At 44.2% G+C, this 18485-nt stretch overlaps 1 protein-coding gene across 2 annotated transcripts in view; it reads left to right on the top strand.

Annotated features, from left to right (window-relative positions):
* Positions 1-616: 616 nt before the first annotated feature.
* The window catches only part of LOC119025165 (alpha-1,3-mannosyl-glycoprotein 4-beta-N-acetylglucosaminyltransferase C-like), a 104636-nt gene continuing 86767 nt past the window's right edge, over positions 617-18485 (top strand). Inside the window, exon 1 of one of the 2 annotated variants that reach the window (XM_037108569.1) lies at positions 617-777. The gene's annotated coding sequence lies outside the window, so the exon portion shown is untranslated. Of the gene's footprint in view, positions 778-14574; positions 14705-18485 lie in introns of those variants that run through there. The other variant, XM_037108568.1, reaches the window with a different exon arrangement.

Below are 18485 nucleotides of genomic sequence, written 5' to 3'. Positions count from 1 at the left end.
CTTTACAGAATTTATCAGTGACTTCCTCCACACCCAAAGCATCCTAAAACATCTACAGAGTTTCTATAACTAATTGCTTATTTTTTTTTTTCTCTCTCTCTCTCTGGAATCTCCTCCCAGAGGGGAGCCTTGGATAAATGTGCACCCCTCTCAGAGCAAAAATGGGCTCCCCTAAATTTGTATCTGCGCCCCTGGGTGCGGGGGTTACAACCCTAGAGCCGGACTCCTCTTGGCTTGTATTTTAAATAGGATGCACTTTGTCTTGTGATGACAGGTGAATCCAGGGATCTGGCCGTCCGTGCCACGCATGCACCGCTGGAGCGCACGAATCCAGACGCACCGCCCTCCTGTCCGCCTGCCGCCGCCGGGAGGAGCAGAGGAGAGAGCAGACCGGAGCGCAACATCCACAGTCACGGCACCTTAGGGATGTGGCAGCTATTTCGACAGCTACAAATGCCCCGTGAAATTATCAAAGTTTGTCTTTGATGAGATAAGAGCTGAAGGTAAAAGACAATCAAGACGCGGGAGGGAGGGAGGGAGGGAGGAGGACAGATCGCGCGCGGACGTGCATCATCCGCTGCAGACATTTCCAGCGGTGCCTGCCCGCCTGCCCGGGCTCCGTCGCTCGGGATCGCGAAGCGCTTCGGAGCCGGTGTCCGAGCCAGTCTACGCATCAGGGAACGAGAGGGAGGAAGAGGGAAAAGGCACCTCTTCAGATACCCCACCCTGACCGCTGACACCTGCGTTTGGACCCCCGCGGCGTCTCCTGACGTGGAGGTGAGTGCCGAGCCGGGCGGATGCTTCTGTGATAGCGGGGCTGCTCTGACAGAGGGACTCGCAGGTAAGGGCCACGTGGTCGGGCTGATAACTACAGCGCCACTGTAGTTCTGGTTCCTGTCGGGCTCTGCGACGCGTGTGACCTACACGGAGCCCAAGTCAGAAGTTTGTTGGCACGTTGCAGCCTCCCTCAGTGCGCAGCGCGGCGCAGCGCGGCGCAGCGCAGCGCGGGCGTCACAGCATGTGGGGCTGCGTGTCTGATAACATCGCAAACCCAATAAGTCACACTGCGAGAGCATGCATCCAATTTCTCCCCCAACCTGGCAACAACAGGAAGGAATCAGAGCAAGGAGTTCAGATCTAACTCAGTCTTTAAGAACATTATAGACTGGGACCATTGAAGGGCGTGAGACAGCAGGAGGTTTTGCTTATCTACATTAAACCCTTGCTTTAGAAGTCACAGTCAAATGAATACATATGGCTGCTAAGGTCAAGATTTCAAACTAAGTGATATAAGTCTGCATTAATAGCGTCTGGCAGCATCAGGCAAAACGACACATGTGTTTCCATGGGCTGAAATTAATGAATGTCTGGAAAACTGACAGAAAAAAACTAATCCGCCTTTTTCAATGAATTCAAAAACACAGTGGAAATGTCAAGGATATTCACTGTACAAATGCGAGGATTTGCTGCTTTTTCTCTGTTTAATGTCATACATTTTTAGCCCCTGGGTCCTGGACAAGCAGCAGGCAATTTGGGAAATGTCAAACTTGATCAGAGTCCCCCCTCTCTATTTATGTTTCATTTCTTACAGTCTAAATGAAGGAATGTTGAAGAGCCATTCAGCAGGTCAGCCGATAGTGAATATATTCGTTTGTTGCCACTTCATGGTGAACAAATACTGCTTGCGTCCTCAGCACCTGACAGGCTCCAGTTCTGTGAACATCACTAAAGCAGCTGTTAGACCCAAACAAGGCATCTGAACTGCAAATGAGCTTTTTTTTTTTTTTTCTTTGTTGACTCAGTGCGTGAACTGTAAACGGCCTCTCTCCAAACTGTGATGGAAAACCAACAACAACAAAAAAAAAAAACAAATATGAAAAGAACATCTGAAATGATTTTGCTTTTTGAACGCCAGATGAAAACATTTGAACAGTTAACGCATCACCGAAGGCGTGCATTGTCCTTACAGCTGCCAAAGGATTGCATCATCTGCGGTGCGAATGACAGCTCCATGGCTCATCTGAGAGGCCTGTAGCAAAACAGCAGCTCATTACAAGTGCAGCGGCTCGGGCTTCCTCTGGCAGGAGGCTGCCGGCTCATTAGGGGTCACCGAGGGGCGAGGCTTCCACCACGAGCCTCGGCTTGTTACCAGAGCGCCCCTGTGAAACCGCTGTTAACTGGGATGAATTCCTTTTCACTGACTGACTGATTGCAAAAGAGGGACACGAGTCAGTAAGATTGTCTGTGGCCTGTGGAAAAGTCGCTGTTGTGCTGATGGTAGTTTGTGATTTGCACAGTAGACGTGAGGCCCTGAGTCAGAAAGACTCATTTGTTTCCAGGACCCAAAAAAATGTATATGGAGATATTCTTGGAGGAAACCATGTATAACAAAAATGGGATCAATATGTTTTTTTAGTTTTTTTTTTGGGGGGGGGGGGGCTGAGGTCCTTTTGAGTTATGTAAAAGTCACAATCGCTCCTCGTTCTCTGCAGCGTGTTTATACACAGGTTTAACTTTCTAAGGAGTAAGATAGTGGCCAAAATATAAACAATATATTTTCTTGTCGTATTTGACTAGCCAGGCTCTCGCAAAATGAATCAATGGCTCTTGTTTAGCTATCAGCGTTTAAATGTATCTCAGGGTTGTTTTAGGCATGTGCTGTCAAACAATAAAGACAACAGATTCATTCTTCCTTCAAAAGTATGTTTTTCGATTTCACTTTGCTGCTGATACAAGAGATGAATAAAAACATCATTTTTTTTTTCTGTCAGAATTTAAAACCAAGGACAGGCAGCAATAAAATGTAACAAACCCACAGCAATCTTCTCTTTATCAAATAAATCCAAACAATCCTACATCTAAATTTAAAAGAAGTAAACAAGATGGCGAGGACAGAAGAGTGCATTGTGTGCTCTGGGCCTTCTGTAGTTTACACAGTGTTGCATATAGAGGAAGGTTCAGCATCTCCACACGGTCTCGCGAGAGGCTGGCTCTCTTCTGAGAGCAGATATTCCCCGCTGCAGAGAATATACGCTCTGACGGGGTGGACGTTGCTGGAACGCACAGAAAAGATCTTGCCAGCTTTCGTAGTGTGGGAAAATGCCCTCGTTTCCCCTCCACCATCTGGGAGGGTCCTGCTTTTTGGGTATTGCTGGCTCTGCAAAGTTTATATGAACTTGATTTCTCACCAGTTGGATCTTTATGTCCTCTTTTGCCTCCTCATTGAGACGGTCTGTGTCAGACTGAAGGAGGTTAGCTGGTGCTCTGCCTGGACCACTGACGTTACTCGGCTGTTGTTCGCACCCATGTATCCCAGTCTCCTCCTTTGCTTCTTTGATAACAAGGACTTCAGCTGTCCCTTGTGCCGTCTTCAGCTGCCATAAACGTCAGCTTTCTGAATCTCAGTTCAGTGGCAGCTGAAAGAACAACTGGGTTGTGTCTCTCTGCCGAGATGATGTTCAGACTCCCCCACCTCTTGGTTATCCTGCACTGGCCAAAAAAAATGTTTTTCAAGGGCTCTTCTCAAAACAAAGGGTTTGCTGTACGGACCGCTGCAGCCCTTTGACCAGCTGCTGAAGACATGAAATGGTTGTGCACTCCTGTCTATTAAGGTAAAGGATAGCACATTCAAAAGGCTCTAACCCCTGTGTCAGCTCTTTACACAGCACCCACTGATCTGGCTTCAGGCAGAGTAGTGTTTGGCCCTTGGAGTAAAATCAGAACCAGATAGTGGCAGTAACTGGCCAGCGCTGTTCCAGGAGTCTCTCTACCATGTAGTATTTACTGTCCCATCTAGAATTGAATCGTTCAGTGTTGTGGTATTGGACAGCTCACCTCTCCTGAAGTGTTCTACTAAGTTTCTTGCAGCCCTCTTCATCTCTGTTGTTGGTGTGCTCTTTGAAGGGCACTGTTAACTGTGAGCTGGAGTGTGTGCCCAGTGCAGCGGGGAGAGGCCCAACCATGTTTGCCTTCCAACAGTCACATTGCTGCCACCATATTGGACCCGTTGGAGTGAACTACTGCATTCATTTTGGCAGGCAAGATGTCGAATATGCTTCCACCTCCTCCAGCCATGTCAGTGTGTTTGCACCTGAATGCCTCTCCTCAATCTACCAATCTTCAGTGATGAAATGGCAGGAAACACCCAGGTGTGCCTTTGTTGCATGACTATTCCACACATCAGCTGTCAGCGTGGGGGAGCTTTGGGCTTCCTTAATGGTCTCCTTCACCTTTTTAAATACATCACATTTTCTAGTGCAAAGACCCATACAGTATATACGGTACAGTAGTGTGTGTGTGTGTGTGTGTGTGTGTGTGTGTGTGTGTGTGTGTGTGTGTGTGTGTGTGTGTGTGTGTGTGTGACAGAGTTAAACACTTGCACTTTTGGAAGGGTTATTTCGTATTTCATTCCTATCAAGTGAGTGAAATGAGTTCAGGATCAAAGAGTGTATTGAGGGTTGGACTGCCTTATCTTGAAATCATTCACCATCATCCATGGACATTGTTCTCATGACCAGCATGGTTAGGACTGATGCAGTGATGGCAGTCGCTTGCTGGGGAGTCGGCTTCTTCTGAGGAAAGCCAACCATGGTTGCATCACTCCATTTGGTATTAAATGACACATTTCTCAGGCAAAAGAGTAACATTAACATTAGTCCTAAACTGAGAAAGTTGTGGAGTTACCATATTTAAAAGCCATATACAATAGGCTAGCATAGAGCTAGCCAGCTAAACAAGCCTTCTTCCATCTTAACAGCTATGGCTTGATTAGCCAAGAGCTGGTTTTGACGTATGTTAAAGCGAGGGAAGGACTGGGCTACCCGTAGCCCTTTAGTTTGACTAGGTTTGCACAAATAAAGCACAGCGCATTGTGGATTTTTTGTTTTGTGTTTTGACCTGTGAAGGCAAACCCCCGAGTGAAGGAAGCTTGTTTTTAATCTTGCAGCCTATGGAATTAATCTGAACCACCACCACCACACTGAAGTACAAATTAAATAAAGGGAATGCTAAAATGGTTCCCCAGATATACTTTAGTTCTGCCCTAGTAAAGTCTATGTGTGGGGAAACACTATGGCTGCGTATACAAAGCAGGCAAATCTGATTTATCTCTCACAGCGTATCTCCACAGACGGTTGTTCTCTCTGTTCTCTCCCACACTCTCTGGATTTGATGTTGCCGTTGTGAGTCGTGCGGAGTGACACAAAAGAAATCCGATATGAGCAGCCAGAGTGTTCGGACTGAGACACATCTGCAGAAATCAGATTCTAATCACATTTCACACCTCCTCCAAACAAGTAATGGATCTGATTTGCAAAAATCATAAACTCAATCTGGATACAATCTTGATATGCCAAAAACTGGATTTGGGCTCATAGCCTGAACATGCCTATGTCGTTTGTATTTGAGATAGAGAGAGCGTGCTGCATAGCTCAAAAATGGAAAATCAATATGTGGCGGCCAATGTGGATATTGCGGTTGGCTGCGACAAATACATTTATGTATGGGAATCCCTGCTGATATATCTGCTGATATATCTCTCAATACATACCAGCCGTGCCGTAGAATTTACACACATTCACATAAGATTTCTACGCTGAGGAAAAGTGAGCCAGTTCTGCAAAATAGAGAAATCAGGTGTGTAAAGGCACATCAAGAAGTATGGTCTAGATCAGCTTAAATTGGAAAGTGTCATGAGATGACTTTCATTGTGAACTGGGCATGTGCAAGTAAAGACTGGTTGATTGACTGAAAGTCAGTGGCAATTTGAACCATGAGTCCAGTGGACACAGAGACTTTGATTAGAATTACAGCCACCCTTTCAAGTACTTACAGGGTTAAGCTGTGTTGCCTAGACATGCTGATACTGGACAGATCACAGTTGTGAATGTTTGGTAGGCTGTTCACCAGGCTGGTGCTGAGAAAAAGGCCTGGGTACTTCATCCTTCCCAGCTAAAAAAAAAAGGGGAAAACACTTAAAATGAGTCACACTTTTTTGAATTCATTCATACTGTACAAGTCATTTAAATCAAGTCATTTTCCTCAAAAGAAAGGAGAGGCTTCCATTTACCCTGTGTGCTCAGGCAGAACATAAACCTTAAAACCTCTAATCCTCCAGAACTTTCTGAATGGAATTACATGCAGGCTTTTTTTCCCTGCTGCCTTGGTACAGTTAACACAGGCATTATAGACAAGATGAAAATGTCCCTCCTTCATGCTTGTAATTTCTTCTTTGGTCTTATTTATCTTTCAAACTTTATCAGCACGGCTTTTAAACTTGACTCTTATCTCCGGCTCAACTTGTTAAGGGTTCTCAAGAGTCAGTTTCGCAGATGGATACAATAGAATGATTGAAACGGCACTTAAGAAATGCTGAAACAATATCTCCCCATCTGCAGATTCTCTTCAGCTGCTTATAGAAACAAAAAAGTTGAGACTTTAAATTGAATTTAAAAAGAGCAATTTTCTCTCAGCCCGAGATGCACTGAACTTGGAGCTGCTTAGAGACAACGCTGGTTGCAACAGGATCCACTCAGGTAGTCTGGGAAGCCACTCACTTGATTTCTCCGTGAAAGGTTAGACAAATGCCACAAATAATTGTCGGCCTGCCTCTTGACCACACTCTTTCCCCCCAGTGTCCTGCCGTGTTGATTATCTGAGGTGGTGCGGGTCATGAATGTCTGGGCAGCTGGAATCTATTGCGCGGCCGCTGAGTTTTTGCCGTGACACGGAGGATGCGGGGCGTAAGAGGCAGGGAATGAAGGCTGCTTCGGAGATACTGCGCCTGACCTCCAGTCTATGCTCAGCTGCTGCGAGGAGAAATCTTTAATGCCTCGACGGCTGAATGACTGAGTTACTGACTGACTTCCTGCTCAGCTGAATGAGTGGAAGAATGGACCGCACTTACAGCATGTTTAGCGCCGATGCCAAGTTCGTCTGAGGAAGGAGTTGAAACACTCCAGGCATGAATCCAGACTGTATATTCATACACTTGGAGATGCATTGATGTCGCTGTCAAGCGCTTAGCTGGTTCAGTGAGCATCGTGATGGTAAGCCTGAATATCATGTTTAATAAGAGGGGGAAGAGGAGGGGTCTCTTGCGTTTGGTATAATATTCAGCCCATATGCTGCTCGATTTAATGTTTGGCTTCTACTCCAGGAAGACAGAACCAGTTGAAGTCAGGCGCCCAGCGTGTTTTGATCAAGTTCACCTTGAATGCCAGCATCTGTTGTCGAAGTTTGTGCAGCTACTTCTACAGCAGGAACTTTGAAACTGAGGTGATCCGGAGAATCCAGCAGAAACTCATCATTCGTGAATTCTGTATTTGTGAAAACAATTTCTCTGCGATTTGCAGATTCCGCAAGGTCCATTTTCGTCCGATTTTGCCTCCACATTCACATAACTGGGCCATTATGGTGCATTAAGAAACACGTAACTGCCATCAGTCTCTATTATCAGCCAACGTCTCTGTCAAACCCCACAAGATATATTCATGATTGTGCTGAGAGACAGCGTGATTCTATGGATTGGTTTTTGTTGTTGTTTGTCATGTATTAAACTGTCAAGCTTTCTACAGACTGTCAGTAATGCTGAGGAGTAGGTAAATTTGAGTTAGGGGGTAACACAAAATTGAATAGCTTCTTTATGGCGCGATACAGTAAATAAAGTGGATCAATGTTTTCTTACACCCTTAGGGTTTAAGAAGTATATCTTTTTACCATCAGTTTACAGTCAGCTACACAATAATGAAACAGATTGGTCCATATCGACACATTTTATTCATAAATAGCAATCAATTATTCAACATGCACAATGCCTTACGTACAGATTTGTGCCTTTAACTCGGGTTACTGATGACAGTAATCTGGCAATGCGTTCTCACTCCAACATTGTCAAATACAGCAGCAGCTTGGTAAGTGTCCTTAATCTCATGATGATGCTCTGTCTGCCCCTCTATGGTCAGTGTAGCATTAGCAATAATGTGTCACATGGTTAGACCCTCAAAATAAAGCTTGCTGACAAAAAGGTCAGGTACTATGAACTAGTAAGACTTCAGGACTGTTATCATCATTACGGTATGGTTGTTGCTAGGGTAGGGTTAGGCACCAAAACTGTTTGGTTAAGGTTAGGGTCGGGCGTTAGTGTTGATCCTAACGCATTATATACAACGTCTGGTTAGACTTTCAAAATGAAGCTTGCTGAGAAACAGATCATATTTTTTGACACATTACGACCTTTGGACTCATACTAATGTTGTGAAACGGTCATGGTTTCATTAGGCACCAAAAATACTTGGTTATGTTTGGGCTACAACAGTACTTGGTTTATTAAGAGCTCATAAGCGATAGGAAATGGCGTAACGTATTCAACATAAGATATGCCCTTTCTGAGTATGCTGACTTACTTAAGAATCTTCACTTTAAAATAAATCACTCTCAACTCTTGACCACGCTCTGGACGTCTCCAGGGGGATATTTCAATGTATGACCCATCTGACCAGCCTGACCACCCTCTGACTCAGACTTTTTCTCGCTCTGTATACGACTGCACTAGAGGGGCACTTCAAGCAGTGATGCTAGAGGGGTACCTACAGCATCACACTTTGAAGCTCAGGCCCACTGACAAGTCTGCTGCATTTGAAGCACTGGGAGTGAAAACGGGCCAGATCTGTGGTTACTTTGTAGCAGATATTGCAGAGAGCGGTTTATGTCCACGTTTATACTTGAAATAAAAAAAGAAAAAAGGGTTATTCAATCACACTTTTTTTTTTCTTTTTTTTTTTTTTTTTTAGGAAACAGCCTGTAGGTCTTGTTAAATAGTTTCAGATGTTTGGTTAAATGTTTGTTTATGGGAAGAAAAGTGAACTAAGAAAGACAAAGTGGGAGCCTGAAGCATGACTCTGAACCTCTGAGACATTTAAGTTTCAATGGATGAAGTTTAAAGAAGCATTTACATTTGTATGTTCTTCGCGACCTGAAGGTAATTTAAATAGCTTGGTGTAATGACATTTTACATGTGTGTCCGGAACATTACGTATTTTAACTTAACAGCCATTTTGGCCACTAGAATAAAAACTTTTTAAAAAATTGCCAGTATGACAATAGATGAAACTGTAGCTGCTGGGGGTATTTTAACCACTGCACTTCCTCTTGCGATTCATCTATGCTTTAACAATTCCCTTTTACCCCCAGTGTTTGATTTAGCTCCTCATTCTGATTTCCTTTGAGAGGGTTTCAAAACCACATTCAAAACACTTTTAAGGGGAAATTCTTTGTACCAAAGGCTCAAAGCTTTAACTTTGTTCCAACGCTTCACATGTGTGAACCTCGTGTGTGGTGGAGGTTTAGTTTTCAGCTGTCAGAGAGAGGATTGTAGACCATCCAGTCCGTACAGTCATTCATCCAACAAACTGAATAGTTCATTAATATTATAGCACCGAAGTCTTTTATGTGGAGTGATTGTTACCTTGGCTGTTCGTGTCACCTTTATGCCTGTCAGGTATTTAATATCACGTCATCAAGTCAGAGTGTGAACCCTCAGCATGTTATGAATGGCATCTTGTATTGAAAATGTTGATACACTGATAGACCTTGAGAACATTATTCAAACCCATGAATATATGTTAAAGGTGTCCGTTTTTTTTGTTTTTTTTTTAAACCACAGATCTTGTATTCAGAACCAGAAATAGAACTGTTGCAGAACTGAGCTTTTAAGGGGTTTAAATGAGAACACTCAGCTGTCCATAACAGGGAAAAAAGTTCAGAGCCCATACAGCAACATTAAGTCTCCTTGTGTTTTGAAGTGGAAAGATGTTACTGTCACTGAAGTGCGCTTTGCTTCCATCACTACGGCCATTTCCTTCAGCGTCTCTCCCTCTGCTGCTCATTTAGCATAATGTGACTTTCTGCCCATTAGTAGCTAAGTAGGGTTGCACTTGCTGAGGTCAGCCCGCGAAGACACACAGCACTTCTGTTCTTAAAATTTTTTTATGGTTTTGTGTGGAATACAGTTCATAATTTGTTGCTGTGTAGTCCTCTGACCCAGCAGGGCTGGTTGGGTGCAGTGCACTTGTGAAGAAACAAAGAAAGAAGCAAAGAAAAGAAAGAAACACATTATTTTACAAGTGGAGTCTACCCGTGAAGACATTTTTTGGTTTTATGTGCTGAGATTTTAAGATCTCCCTCTCAGTGATCTCTGCCTCCATCACAATACAATGGAGATGATGGTGACGGTCGTCATTTGAAATGCTTTACCACTGAAACAGTTCCTATTAAAATCAATTGACAAAGAGTTTTTAAAATGCTACATTTCTTAGCTTTGAGGAGCACAAATTAAATTCCTTTTTGTCTCCTTTGTATTGCTGTGGAGACAGACATTTCAGACGACAATACCTTAAAATCTTGAGAGATAAAATTAAATCAATTTGCTCGGCTTGTCACCAAAAAAAATTAGAGATGCCTCTCTCCTGATATCCGTGCTGATATCCCCGCTCAGTGTACAGTATCTGCGCTGTGACTTGACTGATCCGCAGCCTTTTTCTTCTCCAAATTTAAAATCTGTACACTGCACTATCTGGAACTCACAGGGATCATTTTCATCCGCGGTAATGTGAGGCCAAGGGATTCTGTGGTGCTAAATGCCGTCGTGGCTGAGAGTGGAAACAGAGTTTTATAATGTCATTGATTAGGAAACTGTTTAATGTGGGTCGTTAATGTCTGGCTGGTACCGGATCTGCTTAATAAGGGCAGTGTCTGCATGTTGATGAACAAGCGGATTTCATTGTTTCTTTCTTCATTGTTTTCTGGTCTGTTCGGGGCAGAGATGGAATGCAAAGTACATTTACTCAAGTACTGCACTTAAGTACAGTTTTGAAGTACTTGTATTGTGCTTAACTTAGTACTTCCATTTTCTGCTGCTTTGAAGTTCCGCTCCACTACATTTACATCCAATAATGCTTTGCAGATTGCATGCCATTTGACTTGCATTTCATGTGTGTCATTAACCACGCCAAACTCCTGCTGCTTTTCTCTCTTTTACATCAGTGTAAAATTAATACACACAGTATTAATGTGATATGTAATGTATTGTCAGTGAAGGCAAATTTCCTTACGGGACAAATACACATAAAATCAAATCAAATCAAATTTCTGACTTTAGACTAAACAACCAATCTGAAGATGTTTATTCTGCCTCTGCTACACTTTTCAGGCATTTTTTTCACTGTTTTCTGACAGTTCAGAAACCAAACAATAAATTGTCTGCCCACTCAAACGCGCAGTCCTGATTACACTTTTTGTCCTACCTGTTAAAATTCTGCATTGGAGGGGGTCTGAGCTATTACATCCAGTACGTTAGAGTTGTATGTGTCTTCTTCTTGTCAGTAATTAGGACCGCAGAGATGATAATGGGAGCTAATGGATTGCTAGACAGCAGCACCAAAGTGCCAAAGAATCAAAGGAAGACAGTGAATTCCCTCATGAAATATGCATCAATGACAGTGAAATAAAGACCAAAGGCAAGCTGTGTTTGTTTAGAGGAAGGGGTATAGGGCTGTTTAAAAAAAAAAGATTGCATAACCATGCCATATTGCCATTCCATTCCATTCCATTTCTTTTTTTTTTTTTTTACATTCCCACCAGCTGCTGATGTTGGCACGAAGTAGCTTTGATCAGCAAGAGGAGGTGCGCTAAGGTTGACATTACAGATGTGGACCTGAAGGCGACTGCGGCTGCCTGCTTGCTCGATTTATTTTTTTATTTCTCATCAAAGAGTTTTGTTTTCTGAAGCCTCTGTTCGGAAAAAAAAAAAAAAAAAAAAGAAGTCACGATTTGTTCCAGCGATATTGGAGCTTTGTCTTTAAAAATGAAGCTTTACCACCTCACACTTGTATGTATTGAAATGTATAGTTCTGATTGTCCAGGCAGGTTTTTTTATTATTATTATTTGTGGGCTGGCTCATTGTTTGAACTGTCAGCTAACATGATTTGTATAGAAACCCCACCAGTATGTGCAGGTGGCAAATGTAGAGCAGCAGAGCGGCGTACAAAGCAGTACATCAAACCCTAACAGACTCCAGTAAACAATGAAACCTTCATGAATAATTGCTCCCAATTGTTTCCCCTGATGGAGTCACCAGGATTACCAATAAACGCCCGAATATGAGGCTGTCTCTGCTGATATTTACTCCTCCACAGCCCCGCAGTTAACAGTTCTCAGTGAGCCGTAAAATTCGGCTTGCTGAAAACTCAGATTGACAAAAGTGCAAACTCCGAAAGTCAGCATTTGTACAAGGCGCCCTGGGAAGGAAAATTCAAATAGCCCAGTTGATGCACCTGCGACTGAAGCTGTTCATTGTCGTCGCTAATTCATCACTGGAATTTCAGGCAACACAGGTGTTCAGACAGCGTATGCAGGTCTGGAGATTAGTGCTGGAAGAAACTGATTAACTGGATGTCTGGAAAAGTTGAAGTAGGAACTGTATTCAGAAGTTTGCATAAATGGATGATGATCTGAAGCAACATGTAACTCCCTGGAGTAAGGTAGTTGATTGCTGGGTTTCGTACCCAGGTCGCTTTTGGGTTGGCAACCGAACCCAAGTTGTCAGCCCAAAGAGCGAGTGTTTGACAGTCCATCGCTGTCAAACATCACAATGAACATCACAAATAGAATTGCATGGGCTCGCTTTCTTGCTGTAGTGGTGCGCTGATGTTCATATTAGTTAAAATTCATGAAAATGGCCAGTTTAAACTTGAGAAGGAATGCACTTCAGTGCTCGTGACTTCAACGTTTTCTTTAGATGAGAAAAGATGCCCTACTTCTTCATGTTTTGTAACTTAAAGCATGTCATGGCGGAGGCCTGTTGTTAGTTTTGTTAACAGTGCTGAATAGTGGCACTCGAGATTTTGTATTTTCGACTGCTGAGTAAAAGAAATCCACAGTCCAGCAGTAACAGTTGTTACAGACAGCCCCTTTAAGGCGGCTACAAGCAACTTTTATTTTGTTGCTTCTGGCAGCTCCTCTGGACACAAGGGATGGCTCTCCTGATGTAAAGGTCTTGATCTGGTATTCGTGTGCATTTCTTTGGATAGCATGATGCTAATTTTGGATGTACGGGAATGAGGTTGTTAACAGCTATGTAAGTACAATAACTGCAGTGTGGAGACTCCTCAATTGATCCTCAGCTCTCTGTCATAAACATATTTGTATTTTTTTTTTATCACCTATCATACTTGGATGAGTCAGAATCTGATTATTAAGAAATCATTAAGAAAAACTTCTGTAACTGTATAGAAATAGCCATCTAAAGCACAGAGTTTCTGACTGCGGGTTTAAATACGGAGTAAATGACAGTGGTGTTTTGGCTCGAGCACCCTGTGCCACCCATTCTGCCGCCTACTGTGACTGTGGCATCACTATCCAGCAAGATTGCGGAGTCGGTCTGAATTTATTAAATTCTCCCAGAAACGGAAAGAGTTGCAGGCGGCAGAGCAAAGAGATCTTTTTCTAATATCAGTTGGTTACACTGGGATTTCTGCGGGAAATAATTACAGGATTTGCACTGTCTGCAACATAAGAGTGCATACTGTATCTCTGGGCTGAAAGGATGTTTTAATGATCCAATGACTCAGAAATTTCAGGCTCTCAGAACTCAAAGCCAAAATGCAGGCATTACCGTTATTAAAGTATTCCGCTGGTGATACATGACCTTGAAACCAGAGCTTTTGGCCAGATCCTGACTCTATTTGACTAACCTAATAGTCCCTTTTCTTAAAAAAAAAAAAAAAAGAAAGAAAGAAAAAGAAAAAAAATCTTAACCTGTTAACCTGTTGGTGAGGCACGTACCTGGAGCTGCTCCACAGACAGACCTGTTGATGTGTCGTTGAGAGGGATCGATCAGTGATTACTTAATATCCTGTTTTTCTGGCCACCTCTATCCCCAGATACAAACACACACGGCACGAGCGATGCCAGCACGGTGTCTCCAAGAGAATCTAATTCAGCTTCGCTTCTTCGGGTACACATCTGCCGTCACCCCTTCAATTGAGCTCATGAATTATTGAGGTCTGTCCCAGTGCTCCGACCCTAAACTGTAATTAGTTTTGCCCAACACTTCTCATCATGATACACTTTGTGAGGGGAGGATGGGGGGGGGGGGGGACCCTGAATACATTGCTCCTTTAAGACAGGGGGAAAGTGTGTGTGTGTGTGTGTGTGTTGGGGGGGGGGAGGGGGGTTAATGAAAAGGCTGGGTTGAGCAGGAACAAGTCAGTGACACCTTGGCCAGGAGAGTTGTGCTTTTGGGAGGGGGTGAAGGATGAAAAGGGGGGAGGTGGTGGTGGGGTTGCAAGGGAGGCGAGGAGAGGAGGAGGAGGAGGTGGGGGCGGGGGGTCTCCTGAGAGCCATCGAAAGAGTGAAGAGGAGGAGGAGGGAGAGAAAGGGAGAGAAAGAATATCCATGCGCGGGAGTGGGAAGACAAAAAAAACAAAAAAAAACCCACAAGACATCCTCATCGACAGGCTACTCAGCGCCTGTACTATGAGTGTTTATCCCACTTTTCAGAGAGCCAATTATCTGCTCCCGCATGAGTCATGGAGATCATTTAGACCGGTGGCGTGCGCAGAGCATCAGCACAGCTCCCTCCCGGCGCACACACACTGTGACAGGAGCTGAGCTGAGCGCGGAGATGCGTTCACGTGCTTTAGACCGGTGAGTGCGCTTATTACTATTTTTATTTTTATTTTATTCATTTATTTTTTGCTTGTTTGTTTGTTAATGACGGCTCTGCTTTCCTCCACCACTCTGACTCGCAGTTTGACTCGCGCCCTCCCGCGTGCCGCTCGGGCTGACGTCTTTAGTGGAGGCGCATGCGACTCCTCTCTAGCCGCGGAACATCTCTCACGCTGTTCCTCTCCTCCATTTCAAATTAACCCCCCCCCACCACACACACACACACACACACACACACACACACACACACACACACACACACACACACACACACACACACACACACACTTGTCCGCTCCTGAGTCTGTCCGTCCTCGCCGTCCTCTCGCGCAGACGTGTCACCATGCCCGATCCAGACCAAAACAACTCACTCCACGCTGCAGCAGCTCACCTGCTGAGCGGAGCGGAGCTGAGCCGGGCTGCAGTGCGCGGTGGTCTCCCTGTCTGCCTGATCCAACTTCTCATCTGCTCTCTGTTAGCCGCGCCAATTAGTTAATGTGCCTCATAATTAGTCTTGTTGTTTTGTTTTGTTTTTTTTTTGTTTCCGTTTTCTTTCTTTATTTTAACATGCCCGCAGGCGTGAATGCAAAACCGTGTCATCGTGTCATGTTTGCGTTTTCATTCCACCGAGGTGTCATCGCAGCTCTCCTCACTCCCGCTGGAGCAGTGAGAACTTGATTTCACCCTCAGGACAACGCTCCCCGCGCTTCGGAGCAGAGGTTACCGCACAGGTAAACCTCGGCCGTCCCGTCTGAGTGCTTTAGCGGCTGCGATGGATCGCCCTGCCCGGCCGGCTTGGCTCTATTTCACGCCATTGTCTGCGCGCGGTGATTAACTGCCTTGCGCTTGTGGCTCGGCTGATTCCCGCCCTGTGTTGAGAGATCCGGCGGACGGCACCGTGCGGGGGAGGGAGGGGGGAGGGGTGCTGCCAGGATCGGAGGGTCAGCTGATCGGCTCTGAGGTGCGGGAGATTTATGACCCCCCAGAACAAAGCTGTGTCTGCTGGGGGACCATAAACCATAAATCAGGGAGAAGTGGGTCAGATTGGGTCAGTGCTCATCTGCTCACTGCAGATCTGCTCTCTCTTTTTCCTAAAGGTGCGTTTTTTCTTTTTCTTTTTTGTATTTTTCTTCCTTTCGTCCTCTCTCCTCCTGGCTTATGTGACACTTGAAGTGACTTTTTTCAGGTCTTCCCCTCCAGGACAGGCTTGTGGAGCAAATGTATTCACCACTTGTGTTTTTTTTTTTTTTTTGCTTCTCCGTGCTGTTCAACTCAGGTATTCAGCTGTCAATCACGCTCGCCTAATGAATTCCTGTTTTTCTATTTCAAAATGCCATTAGCTTCCTCTAAGTGAGTCACCCCTAATCCTTTTATTATCTCCAGCTATGTTAACACTGTTGGCCTTTAGTCTCTGCGCATCTTAATCATCCTAATTATATCATGTTTGTCTTTTTAAGAGGGCTGACGAGAATGAAATGGCATGTTCTCAACCCTGGCAGCGACTTGTTGCTGGGTTGTGCGCCATGCTCCGTCTGATTTTAGTCTGTTTGATTCTGATCGCTGGTTTGACTAGTTCTGTGCGTTGTCTTCCTGAGGGCAGCCGAAAGCCTTTGCAAAAAATTGATTTTCTGCGGAAGGATTAGCACTGGGGTTACAGCTATAGGCACGCATTATATTACAATGATTCATCTGCACACCAAAGTAGGCTAAACAAATTCTTTATTAGCCGTTGTATAAGGCTGATATTTCACAAAAAAAAAAAAAAAAAAAAACCTTCAAAGGCTTAGACTGTAGTAGTCACTGTCAAGGCAGTGGGCGACGGGTATGGGAATAGCAATGAATAACTTGGAGCTGTGTGGCTTTTTTTTTGTTGTTGATTTTTTATTTTTTTTTCCAAAGTTCAGACAGCCTGAGTGGGGAGATAAATAATCTCTGCAAGAAAAAAAAGGATGGATCTTAATTTATTTGTGTCTGTATTGTTGCGCAAAGAGGCAGCGCACACTGCTGCTGGAAATCAAACAAATGCAAATGCTGCCAGTGGAATGGAAATGACTGCGAAACATCAGAAGTCTCTCAGTGTGACTGCCACCACAGCGGGGATTTGTACTTGTGTTTACAACAACACTGATAATATTTTCTCCCATTTTTGGGGGGGGGTGGGGCGAACAGGAATTAAACAATGAGGGTGAAGCATGCTGCGTCTATGCCTCTACCTTTTTACCACGCTAATGCCTCACAGGCTCACGGTGTGTTCGTTGTGCGTGGAGCCGTCGCGGGCATGGTCAACGTGTCGCGAGAAGAGAGACGTCCACAAGAAGCGACAAGTTCCCTGAAAGAAGTTCGAGGCCTGTAGATCCTAAACACAGATATTTGCCTGTCATTAGGGAAGTTCGTGGAACCTGAGCCAAATGTTGATTCAGACACTGCAACTGCAATGATGATGAGGGTTCTGTCCGCTGTTTGTGGCTTTTCACGCACATTTAGCTTGCATGTTGTTCACAGTCATCCAGGCTTCATTATGCAGAAGTTGTGTCGCTGTGATGGCTTTCACTGCCAGCCCAGCTATAATGGGTTACACGAACGGCATAATCAAGTCTCCAGGGTCCGCTGTTGGGCCTGCGCTTTGGTTTATTACCGCAGTCCGGTCTCATTGTTGCATCAGTTTGGATACTGCTCGGAACTTCACTTAAAAAAAAATTTAAAAAAATGTTGTTTTGCCCATTAAAACGACTCCCACAGCAGTTCAGCGACATTATTGTTGGATAACGTTCATTGTGAAGCGACAGTGTTTTTATGACCACCTCAAAAGTTAGGAGTGAAGTAAGCATGGGGAGAATCATAATGGCGCAACATATGCATTTGGAAGTTTATTGCGTGTAATATACGCTCATTAGCACATTTGGATTTTCCCAGTTGGACACTTTTAGGCCTTAATTTTGGCTCGGGAAGGCAAACAAAAAAAAAAAAGACTTCCTTTCGCTGTTCGCTGCATTTGAGTGTGTCTGCATTTGGGTGGAAAACTTAAGAGTTTTGTTCAGTGCAGTTTGATATCATTACAAGACTAAGGGTGGAGTTTTTCTCAAAATTAGATCTACTTAGATTCAGTCCTTCAAACTAAAACATGTCAGACAAGATAATGATGTTTTGTTTCCACTGATTCAAAACCATTGTTACATATTTCACTTTTTTTCTTACTGCGGGACGTCTCCAGTCACACATGATGCTCATCAGCACAGCCTGGACAACTTGTAATTAAAATCCCCGTTTAATTGATTCCTCTGAATTATAGAGGATTTCCAGTCTTCTGCAGATCTCTGCCGCATACCGTCAGCAGTGTGTCTCCGGAGAGTCTGCTGTGCTTTGAAGTGAAATGTTTCATTGTGCTTTGAATTCACCATCAGGCCTGCATCTGTTCTATGGGTTTAACTCATCGTCATCATCGCGCATGATAATTCCTCCCTAGACGGCCTCGAACGAGCTGCAATGTCGTGTGCAGCGAATTGATGGCCTTATGCTTAGTGGGAAATAAATCAATGTGCCGTACAGAGTGAACATTTTCGAATTATGGCACAAAACATGGCGGCGGCGGACGCTGCTCTTACAGGATTTAACGTATTTTTGGACACATTACAGCTGTGCGCTTCTAAAGGGGACGAGTTGTACATCAGTGATGAGCTGCTGATGAATTTAAGTGATTCAAATCACAATTTGTCTTCAGCTAAAGGATTCAGATTGACAGGTCAGATATTATGCTCAGTCT

The sequence above is a fragment of the Acanthopagrus latus genome, chromosome 8 (genome assembly GCF_904848185.1).
Source record: "Acanthopagrus latus isolate v.2019 chromosome 8, fAcaLat1.1, whole genome shotgun sequence".
Taxonomy (NCBI): Eukaryota; Metazoa; Chordata; class Actinopteri; order Spariformes; family Sparidae; genus Acanthopagrus; species Acanthopagrus latus.
This window is presented reverse-complemented; position numbering and strand designations above follow the sequence as displayed.